Source organism: Staurois parvus, unplaced genomic scaffold (genome assembly GCF_062004578.1).
Source record: "Staurois parvus isolate SC_StPar_1 unplaced genomic scaffold, SC_StPar_1.0 ptg000100l, whole genome shotgun sequence".
Classification (NCBI taxonomy): Eukaryota; Metazoa; Chordata; class Amphibia; order Anura; family Ranidae; genus Staurois; species Staurois parvus.
Genome location: NW_028317896.1, coordinates 42,749 through 55,000, shown reverse-complemented (window position 1 = coordinate 55,000; position 12,252 = coordinate 42,749). Strand labels below are relative to the sequence as shown.

Genomic DNA, 12,252 nt, shown 5'->3' with positions numbered 1-12,252 from the left:
GCACAGGTGGGTGGCACTGCTGGGCACAGGTGGGTGGCACTGCTGGGCACAGGTGGGTGGCGCTGCTGGGCACTGATCGGTGCCGATCCCTCCTCTGACAATTGCCGGTTATCAGCAGTACTTTCCTTATGCTGTAACAGTGCGAGGAAAGTGCAGCCGATAACCGGCAATTGTATTTACCCGGTGATCTCCTCTGTCAGTGGACACGGCTGATCACGTGGTAAAAGGTCGCTGTGATTGGCCTTTACATCATGTGATCAGCTGTGTCCGTAGGACAGCGATCACAGAGATCGCCGGGTTCGCGCAGGAGGGCGCGTTCTAGGAAGACGTCATATGAAGCCCTCCCAGAACCGGACGTCATTCAGCTATAGCGCGGTTGGCAATTGGTTCAATTATCTTTTACAATATTTTTATAGAGAAAAAAGGTCGACATATTTCAGTGCCAAAGGTGATGGTTATCGTAAAACCAGGCCGTCCGCATCACAATCAGATGGGCCTTTTATAGACAGAGCAACAGAATCAGCAAAGAGTAAGAGACTCCAGGTGCCGGTATGACCATGCACTCCGCTGAGGAATAGGCACTACCAAAGCCCAAAGGGTTATAAAACTCATAAATGGTGATGAAAGCTGCAACTGAGGTCAATATGTGTGCCTTACATAGGCCACAGGGCCAAGCCAATTTTCCCGGGTGGATGTCCAGACCTCTTCAGATGCACGTTTCGGATGTAAGGTCCTGCAGACGGCCCTTGACATTGCTCCATTGTTTTGTGTCACTTTGCGTTTCTTACATTAGTGTTGCGTTCCACTTAGACTGCTTTGAACCCCAACATTCCCGGATTCTACTGTTTCCGTGTCCTTCGATGAATGATTAAAGGGTTGGGGTATTAATGGGATTCTTGTCCTCACCGTTTTCTTGATGTTCATCCATGGACACCGGTCCCCTCCTCGGTTTTTATGATTCACTCCTCATACGAAGCACCTTGGGAGTGGGAGGGGTTATACTTGACCAGCCACTGTTTGCCAGTGTCGGCAGTATGACCCAATATTCCTGAATACAGTGTCCCTGCACGAACCTCAAGAACAGGATTTTATGGTGAGTACAGGAATCCTGATTTGTAAAGCTGTTCTGAGATGTTTATGACAGATAGGTTGAAGGTAGGTGTCACCAACAAATGATGTCCCGTGTGTGAGGTGATCTGATACCCGGCATGAAGGGGGACCAGAGAAGGAGCTAACGATCGTCCTCTTGTCCTACATTCTACATGAATGTTCATATCCTGGATTCGGCAGTAACAGGTGAAGCCGGATGTTGGAGATCTTTAGAATTGGTGACGATGTTTATCTTCTGCAGTGATGATCATTTCTTATATATTCATAGATCATTTAGCGGTCAGTGTCTGCTGTGGATATCACTGATGGGGTGTCCGGCCTACAGGGGGAGATCAGAATGTCTGGAAATCCTACAACTATAATGAGGACCTCAAGGCTTTTACAGTCCATCTCTGGGCAAAACTCCAACCCCTCCTTTCCTAGGAGGACCTCACCAGTGGACTGCCAACAGGAAGTATCCATGGAGAGAAGACTATGACCACTGATCCGTTGGGGGGTTGGTATTTGCCTGGAAATGGGCTTTAATGTTTTTCAGTACATTGGAACTTTGTGTAAATTCGTTGTTTTAAAAACTTTGTAATGATTTATGTTCTTGTGGACAGCCGTATTCGCTCTGCTTCCTCCAATGAGTAATTGGTGCTGCACCCTACTCCCTAAGAGACATCTGCCTATCTATGGATGGCCTTCCTCTACAGGGAGCCACTAGGGGGAGGACAGGAAGCCAGCTCAAGAGAGGCAAAAGAATGGGATTGGAGAAGGGAGGAGTTAGTGACTAGAATAAGGGAGATGGGAGGAGTCAGTGATTAGGATTGGGAAGGGGTTAATTATGTAGATTGGCAGGTGGGAGGAGTCTGTAATCGGGGAGAGGGGAGGAGTTATTGATCAGGATTGGGGAGAGAGGAGGAGTCCTTGATTGGAGAGAGGGGAGGAGCCAGGGATCAGGATTGGGAGAGGGGAGAAGTAATTTATCAAGATTGGGGAGAGGTGAGGAGTTATTGATCAGGAGTCAAGCATTAGGATTGGGAAGAGGGGAGGAGTTATTGATCAGGATTGGGAGAGGGGAGGAGTCAGGCATCAGGATTGGGAAGAGGGGAGGAGTCATTGATCAGGATTGGGGAGAGGGGAGGAGTCATTGCTTGGGGAGGTGTCAGGGATTGGGCTAGGGGAAGAGTCATTGATCAGGAGAGGGAAGGAGTCATTGATTGGAAAGAGGGGAGGAGTCATTGATCAGGATTGGGAGAGGGTAGGAGTCATTGATCAGGATTGGGGAGAGGGGAGGAGTCATTGATTAGGGAGAGGGGAATACTCATTGATTAGGGAGAGGGGAGGAGTCAGGGATTGGGAGAGGGGAGGAGCTGTAGTAGTGGTTAATTAGTGAGTAGAGATCCTTGGTTGGGATAACACCTAAATCTGGGGATTGGCCTCCAGTCTCAGCAGCAGAATTGCCTTCCATGTGACCTGGCCCTCCTCATGTGGAGGGTGTGCACATAGGAAGGTGTGCTGCAGAGCAATCACACGGGCCAGAGACTCCAGTCCTTTGTGTGTGGATGACCTTGGGACATGTGACCTGGCCCTCCTCATGTGGAGGGTGTGCACATAGGAAGGTGTCCTGCAGCCCTCACAGCCGGTGTGTCTTCTATTCTCTGGTTGTCCGCAGAGCAATCACACGGGCCGGAGACTCCAGTCCTTTGTGTGTGGATGACCTTGGGACATGTGACCTGGCCCTCCTCATGTGGAGGGTGTGCACATAGGAAGGTGTCCTGCAGCCCTCACAGCCGGTGTGTCTTCTATTCTCTGGTTGTCCGCAGAGCAATCACACGGGCCGGAGACTCCAGTCCTTTGTGTGTGGATGACCTTGGGACATGTGACCTGGCCCTCCTCATGTGGAGGGTGTGCACATAGGAAGGTGTCCTGCAGCCCTCACAGCCGGTGTGTCTTCTATTCTCTGGTTGTCCGCAGAGCAATCACACGGGCCGGAGACTCCAGTCCTTTGTGTGTGGATGACCTTGGGACATGTGACCTTGTATTGTCTACGAAGCAGAAATCCACAACCCCCCTGAGATGCTGAATAATAGATTGAAGACTGAGCGCACTAATCAGACATCTATGGGTACATCAGTGGCCTTCACTGCAGCCAATCAGATGGAGCACGAGACGGATGTAATTCAGCATTACCGTGGTTTCCGGACTCGTCACTGTTCCCATGGAAACTGCTAGGTGCCTACGTGCCTGCATCCCATACATCACATAGGAGAACGGGTCCCCGTCTGCTCTGATCCTTAACTCTTTACATGTGTGACATGAATCAGAAGGAGCAGCTATGGCACATGTATGACGCACACACATATGGATGTTGATGCTGAATCCTACGCATACTGGAACCCGCTGTTCTACTGCAGACCCAGATGCCTCCTATATTTCACCTTCCCACTCCTTAGCTGTGGTGGCTGCATTGTTTTTTTCTTTTCAGGATTTTCCAATATTTTCACCTGGTGATCCTGCCAGTAACACACTTCCTGTCCTAGAAGACTGGGGCCACGTTATCAGAGTTCACTGTGTAAGAATATACCAGCCTGATTCCTCTGTCCCCCTGAACCCTCATATTGTTCCAAAGGATGACCTCAGTTTTTGTCATTCATGTACAGCCATAGCTGTGATGTCAGCTAGGTGACATGGGTCCTACAGATCTCATTGGTGTAATCGTCCTTCAGATTTATGGACCTTGACAAGAAGCCATCAGATGGTCCTCCACCAGCACATGGCCTGTGAGTCACCCTCTGGGTTTGGCTTTCATCGTACCGTGTCAGCTCTTCACTTACAATAATGAAGTGTCTGAGATATGAATTGATAATGTTCCTGGCAGAAGATCGATCGCTCAGATTCAGGATTTGACCAAATGAAATGGAGAAATCTTTTTTATATCATCAACTAATGGAAGCGATGGAATCCACAAGTCTATGTCTACCAACGTTATTGGCACAGAGGCTCTTTCTTCAATATAATAAAGTAGAACAAACATCCGCACCCTACAGCTCTCTGCAGACGGGGTGCGGGGGAGGGGAACTCAGGAAAACGGGAACTGGCATAGTGTGAGTTCCTCAAAAAATGTAGCTGGTTAAAATACACATATTGTACTCACAAATACACATTTCTCACATCATTTCTATAGGGCATCCCACCCATCAATCCATCTGTGCTTCACCCGAAGACCAACCTCCAATATCCTGGCTGACACGTTTCGGGCAGCACCTCCCCACCGGAGGCGGAGTGTTGGATGTAATAAAGAGTTGTTGCCTCAAAACATGTCAGGCAGGATATTGGAGGTCGGTCTTCAGGTGAAGCACAGATGGACGGGTGGGATGTCCTATGCAAATGATGTGAGAAGCCTTTCTTTTATGCTACTTGTGAGTACAATATGTTTGTTTCAATCAAATACATGTTTTGGAGATTCTCACACCGCCAGCGCGCTCTCTGTTTCATTTACAGTCCATAGAATTGTGGACTTTTCTAAATCATGAATGAACTGCTAATAACCACATTTTTTGGAGAGTTGAGTTAAAATTCACTTACCACACCCAGGCCTGATTACTGCCAGACCTGCTGAATCAAGAAATCACTTAAATAGAAGCTGTCTCATAAATCAAAGCACACTAAAAGATCTCAGAAAGAAAATCAAGAACAGATAAAGTAACTGACATGTATCAGTCTAAAAAGGGTTACAAAGCCATTTCTAAGGCTTGGGCTCCAGCGAACCACGGTGAGAGCCATATCCACAAATGGAGAAAATCTGGATCTGTGGTGAACTTTCCCAGGAGTGGCTGGCCGACCAAAATGACTCCAAGAGCACAAAGACGACTCATCCATAAAAGAACCCAGAACATCATCTAAAGAACTGCAGAACTCACTTGCCTCAGCTAAGGTCAGTGTTCATGATTCAACAATAAGAAAGAGACCGGGCAACAATGGCCTCCAGGGGAGAGTTCCAAGGCCAAAGCCACTGCTGACCAAAGAGACCACAAAGGCTCGTCTCACATTTACCAAAAAACATCTTGATTATCCTCAAGACTTTTGGGTAACTATTCTGTGGACTGATGGGATAAAAGTAGAACTTTTTGGAAGGTGTGCGTCCCGTGACATCTGGCATAAAACTAACACAGCATTTCATAAAAAGAACATCATACCAACAGTGAAACATGGTGGTGGTAGTGTGATGGTCTGGGTGGTCAGAATCTGATTGACTTGCCATAATTGATGGAACCGTGAATTCTGCACTCTACCAGAAAATCCTGAAGGTTGAATGTCCGATCATCAGTTCCTGACCTCAAGCTCCCTCTGGTTATGCAGCAGGACCCAAAACTCACCAGCAAGTCCACCTCTGACTGGCTTAAAAAACACAAAATGAAGGTTTTGGAGTGGCCTAGTCACAGTCCGGACTTCAATCCGATGGAGATGCTGTGGCCTAAGCTTTGACAGGCCGTCCATGCTGGAAAACCCTCCAATGGGGTTGAGTGAAAACAATTGTGCAAAGAAGAGCCGGCTGAAATCCCTCCACAGCGACGTGAGAGACTCATCGCCAATTATCGCAAACGCTGGATCGCAGTTGTTGCCGCCATTGGTGGCCCAACCAGTTAGTAGGTTCAGGAGGCAAGTACTTTTACACACAGGGCCAGGCAGTTTTGGAAAGCTTTCTTCCCTTAATAAATGAAATCATCATTTAAAACTGAATGTTGTGTTTCCTGGGGTGGTCTTTGTGTAAGACGGACATTTGTTTGATGATCGGAATCATCTAAGTGACAAATATGCAAAAACAAATCAGGAAGGGGGCAAATACTTTTTCACAGCACTGTATTCCAGTCTGAGATCTGGGTCAGAACCTATTGTATACATCGCCGGCAATTCCCAGAATGCCCAGACAAATCCTTACCCTGCTGTATGTATCATGGACACTACAGCCAATCAGAGTCACAGCTGTGGAAGGTGATTGGGTGATGGGGGTTACAGCCTTCTGTAGATTGGTTCTCGGAACTCCTTGGGTTCTCTAGATTGTACTGGTGGCTGCTGGGTGATAATACTGCTGACTCTGCAGTCTGCACCCCGGTATATGTACAGCCAAAGGCTATCAAATGTCATCTCTACATCCAGCCCAACACAAAGGACAAACCCACTAAAACCACCCAGAAAAGGACCCCATGGACTGGAATGTGGTCATGGGCATCAGACAGACCTACAGACGCTTCCTGTATAATATCTCCTCCAGAAGTAGATGGACAAGTTCCATGTCCCACACTGCAGTCCTTGGTGGACCTCTGTCAGATGACCTTCCCGGGAAAGCCCATGTCACAGCCTTCCTCAAGGTCACTGTCACGGATCCCCCACATGCCACACCCACAGTGACTAGCTAATCGAGGCGCGCACGTGCGGCCGTGACAGGGGGTACGAGGGAATAAAAGGGACCTAACTTTGAATATATAAAACCATATATAAGATCAGCCGTGATATCCTTCCACAGACCGCACTACCTCTGCCCACCACCAGAGGGAGACTCCAATCCAGCTGGTCAGCCACACACTGGCAGATACAAATCATACATACAATCTGGTGCACTGATTAGAGTTGAGGAGCAGCTTAGTAATTACACCCTTCTAGGGCCCCTCCAGCTACCCTACAGCTTGAACCCCGATGTTATCACCCTTCCACTGTCCACACCTGACACACCCCTCCCCCACACACCCCCACACCAGACACACCCCTCCCCCCCACACCAGACACACCACAAAAGGTAGCCTGCCACCACCCAACAGTTTATCCGCAGAACGGTCTGCTGGGACACCCCACACATACAGATCTCCATCTGGCTGATCTGCTACCTTTTACAATCTGCACACAATCTGCCCATACACAGTGCAATTGCATACATATTGGCAATGAGCTTGACTGAGCGTTTAAAGGCACTAACATACAATACAATACAATCTCTCCAATCCCATCTCTCCGGAGATATGAGCCCGAGCTTAAATATAGAGAAGTCACAAATTCATTTTAAGATTTAATTTCCTGAAAGTGGGCGGAGCATAAAATATGTAAAAAGTATAAAAAGTTACAGAAATACAAGAAGACACACAAATGACTTCACTATAAAATGGAATAAAAGACAGAATAAAACTTTTACCGAGATCTATCCTGCGACTGGAGCAAGTCAGGGAGAAACAGCAATCCATACGAATCACAAATGTCCCAATGCCCGGGAACCCATTTATGGGGATATGGACGTAGGCGGGACATTAGTCCTTGGCCAATTGACCCTGGGGGCTGCCCCTGTACCCGCCCACATGATGTTCTGGGTGCTGACCTGCCCAAGTTCAATCAGACTAAGACCGGCTTGAAACACCAAGTTGGGGATTGGATTTCCGACACCAGCGCATCGGGCCGATCTCGACACTACCAAACACCATTTGACTGTTGCCATCCAGCACCACCTAACCATTTCCTGCATTTTCCTGGCCTTCTACATACGCCACAAATATGTTTTTTATGTGCCGATGTCGCCCACAGAGCGCCCTACAAGAAGGGAGTATGTTCATCTCTCTGCAACTCATATTTTAGCTTTTATGAGATGAAACATTCCCCCTTCGAATGGATGGATATACCGTTAGCCCCCTGCTGTCATGAAGCCGAAATGTCTGGAGCCACTTCCTCCTAAACCGGTTTCCCCAGAAGGTGACAAAACCTTATTTAGCACTGTAGGCGTCACATCCAGGAAGCCGGGATTTTCAGAAGCCAATTGATGACTGCTGTCTGAGTACTTCATTTCCCCAATGACAAGGACTGAATACATCCCTAATGACAATGGAATGTCCCTCCGATTACATATTGCCACTGATCATATCCTATCCACTCAAATCTTACACGTATGTTACATTCACAATCACCTCCCCTTCCATGCTTCTCATCTACTGGTCTCCTGAGCCGGCCATAGATGCATCCAATCTCACTCAGCAGGGACCAGCCGAATGTTCACCCATCTATGGCCACTCCTGCTCGACAGAACTCGATCTAACAACTCCTGTCGTACGGGAATGTCGGAAAATGTTTCTTCAACAGTTTATTGTAACAGAGGAGGAGTCCAGAGACCTCGCATGTGTGGATGGAGGAATCTGTCCGTCTCCATACACTGATCCCTCAGTGTACCCAACTGTGTCCGATTGTCCGTCTCCATACACTGATCCCTCAGTGTACCCAACCGTGTCCGATTGTCCGTCTCCATACACTGATCCCTCAGTGTACCCAACTGTGTCCGATTGTCCGTCTCCATACACTGATCCCTTACTGTACCCAACCGTGTCCGATTGTCCGTCTCCATACACTGATCCCTTACTGTACCCAACCGTGTCCGATTGTCCGTCTCCATACACTGATCCCTCAGTGTACCCAACCGTGTCCGATTGTCCGTCTCCATACACTGATCCCTCAGTGTACCCAACTGTGTCCGATTGTCCGTCTCCATACACTGATCCCTCAGTGTACCCAACCGTGTCCGATTGTCCGTCTCCATACACTGATCCCTCAGTGTACCCAACTGTGTCCGATTGTCCGTCTCCATACACTGATCCCTTACTGTACCCAACCGTGTCCGATTGTCCGTCTCCATACACTGATCCCTTACTGTACCCAACCGTGTCCGATTGTCCGTCTCCATACACTGATCCCTCAGTGTACCCAACCGTGTCCGATTGTCCGTCTCCATACACTGATCCCTTAGTGTACCCAACCGTGTCTGATTGTCCGTCTCCATACACTGATCCCTCAGTGTACCCAACCGTGTCCGATTGTCCGTCTCCATACACTGATCCCTTAGTGTACCCAACCGTGTCCGATTGTCCGTCTCCATACACTGATCCCTTACTGTACCCAACCGTGTCCGATTGTCCGTCTCCATACACTGATCCCTCAGTGTACCCAACTGTGTCCGATTGACCGTCTCCATACACTGATCCCTTAGTGTACCCAACCGTGTCCGATTGTCCGTCTCCATACACTGATCCCTTACTGTACCCAACCGTGTCCGATTGTCCGTCTCCATACACTGATCCCTCAGTGTACCCAACCGTGTCCAATTGTCCGTCTCCATACACTGATCCCTTACTGTACCCAACCGTGTCCGATTGTCCGTCTCCATACACTGATCCCTTACTGTACCCAACCGTGTCCGATTGTCCGTCTCCATACACTGATCCCTTACTGTACCCAAACGTGTCCGATTGTCCGTCTCCATACACTGATCCCTTAGTGTATCCAACCGTGTCCGATTGTCTCCATACACTGGTCCCTTAGTGTACCCAACCGTGTCCGATTGTCCGTCCCCATACACTGATCCCTTACTGACTCATTATGTGGGGTGTATATCTCTGGGAGGGGACACGCTATGTGGGGTGTATATCTCTGGGAGGGGACATGCTATGTGGGGTGTATATCTCTGGGAGGGGGACACGCTATGTGGGGTGTATATCTTTGGGAGGGGACACGCTTTGTGGGGTGTATATCTTTGGGAGGGGACACACTATGTGGGGTGTATATCTCTGGGAGGGGGACACGCTATGTGGGGTGTATATTTCTAGGAGGGGACACACTATGTGGGGTGTATATCTCTGGGAGGGGGACACGCTATGTGGGGTGTATATCTTTGGGAGGGGACACGCTTTGTGGGGTGTATATCTTTGGGAGGGGACACACTATGTGGGGTGTATATCTCTGGGAGGGGGACACACTATGTGGGGTGTATATCTCTAGGAGGGGACACACTATGTGGGGTGTATATCTCTGGGAGGGGGACACGCTATGTGGGGTGTATATTTCTATGAGGGGGACACACTATGTGGGGTGTATATCTCTGGGAGGGGACACGCTATGTGGGGTGTATATCTCTGGGAGGGGGACACGCTATGTGGGGTGTATATTTCTATGAGGGGGACACACTTTGTGGGGTGTATATCTCTGGGAGGGGACACGCTATGTGGGGTGTATATCTCTGGGAGGGGGACACGCTATGTGGGGTGTATATTTCTATGAGGGGGACACACTATGTGGGGTGTATATCTCTGGGAGGGGGACACGCTATGTGGGGTGTATATCTCTGGGAGGGGGACACGCTATGTGGGGTGTATATTTCTATGAGGGGGACACACTATGTGGGGTGTATATCTCTGGGAGGGGGACACGCTATGTGGGGTGTATATCTCTGGGAGGGGGACATGCTATGTGGGGTGTATATCTCTGGGAGGGGGACACGCTATGTGGGGTGTATATCTGTGTGAGGGGAACACGCTATGTGGGGTGTATATCTCTGGGAGGGGACACGCTATGTGGGGTGTATATCTCTGGGAGGGGACACGCTATGTGGGGTGTATATCTCTGGGAGGGGACACGCTATGTGGGGTGTATATCTCTGGGAGGGGACACGCTATGTGGGGTGTATATCTCTTGGAGGGGGGACACGCTATGTGGGGTGTATATCTCTGGGAGGGGGACACGCTCTGTGGGGTGTATATCTCTGGGAGGGGACACGCTATGTGGGGTGTATATCTCTGGGAGGGGGACACGCTATGTGGGGTGTATATTTCTATGAGGAGGACACGCTATGTGGGGTGTATATCTCTGGGAGGGGACACGCTATGTGGGGTGTATATCTCTGGGAGGGGGACACGCTATGTGGGGTGTATATCTCTGGGAGGGGACACGCTATGTGGGGTGTATATCTCTGGGAGGGGACACGCTATGTGGGGTGTATATCTCTGGGAGGGGACACGCTATGTGGGGTGTATATCTCTGGGAGGGGGACACGCTATGTGGGGTGTATATCTCTGGGAGGGGGACACGCTATGTGGGGTGTATATCTCTGGGAGAAGGACACGCTATGTGGGGTGTATATCTCTGGGAGGGGGACACGCTATGTGGGGTGTATATCTCTGGGAGGGGAACACGCTATGTGGGGTGTATATCTCTGGGAGGGGAACACGCTATGTGGGGTGTATATTTCTATGAGGGGGACACGCTATGTGGGGTGTATATCTCTGGGAGGGGACACGCTTTGTGGGGTGTATATCTCTGGGAGGGGGACACGCTATGTGGGGTGTATATCTCTGGGAGGGGACACGCTATGTGGGGTGTATATCTCTGGGAGGGGACACGCTATGTGGGGTGTATATCTCTGGGAGGGGACACGCTATGTGGGGTGTATATCTCTGGGAGGGGACACGCTATGTGGGGTGTATATCTCTGGGAGGGGACACGCTATGTGGGGTGTATATCTCTGGGAGGGGACACGCTCTGTGGGGTGTATATCTCTGGGAGGGGACACGCTATGTGGGGTGTATATCTCTGGGAGGGGACACGCTATGTGGGGTGTATATCTCTGGGAGGGGGACACGCTATGTGAGGTGTATATCTCTGGGAGGGGACACGCTATGTGAGGTGTATATCTCTGGGAGGGGGACACGCTATGTGAGGTGTATATCTCTGGGAGGGGGACACGCTATGTGGGGTGTATATCTCTGGGAGGGGACACGCTCTGTGGGGTGTATATGTCTGGGAGGGGGACACGCTATGTGGGGTGTATATCTCTGGGAGGGGGACACGCTATGTGAGGTGTATATCTCTGGGAGGGGGACACGCTATGTGAGGTGTATATCTCTGGGAGGGGGACACGCTATGTGAGGTGTATATCTCTGGGAGGGGGACACGCTATGTGAGGTGTATATCTCTGGGAGGGGGACACGCTATGTTGGGTGTATATTTCTATGAGGAGGACACGCTATGTGGGGTGTATATTTCTATGAGGGGGACACGCTATGTGGGGTGTATATTTCTATGAGGGGGACACGCTATGTGGGGTGTATATCTCTGAGTGGACACGCTATATGGGGTGTATATTTCTCTGAGGGGGACACACTATGTGGGGTGTATATTTCTATGAGGGGGACACGCAATGTGGGGTGTATATTTCTATGAGGGGGACACGCTATGTGGGGTGTATATTTCTATGAGGGGGACACGCTATGTGGGGTGTATACATGGGTGAGGTTGTTGGCCCGTTGTGGATTGTGACTGACCCAGCCAGGACGGGCCCTTTAAGAGGCTAGTCTGGTG

At 49.7% G+C, this 12,252-nt stretch overlaps 1 protein-coding gene across 1 annotated transcript in view; it reads right to left on the bottom strand.

Moving 5' to 3' along the window:
* Positions 1-12,252, bottom strand: part of LOC149467794 (solute carrier family 2, facilitated glucose transporter member 1-like) — a 108,064-nt gene that overhangs the window by 94,354 nt on the left and 1,458 nt on the right. The window lies entirely within an intron of this gene.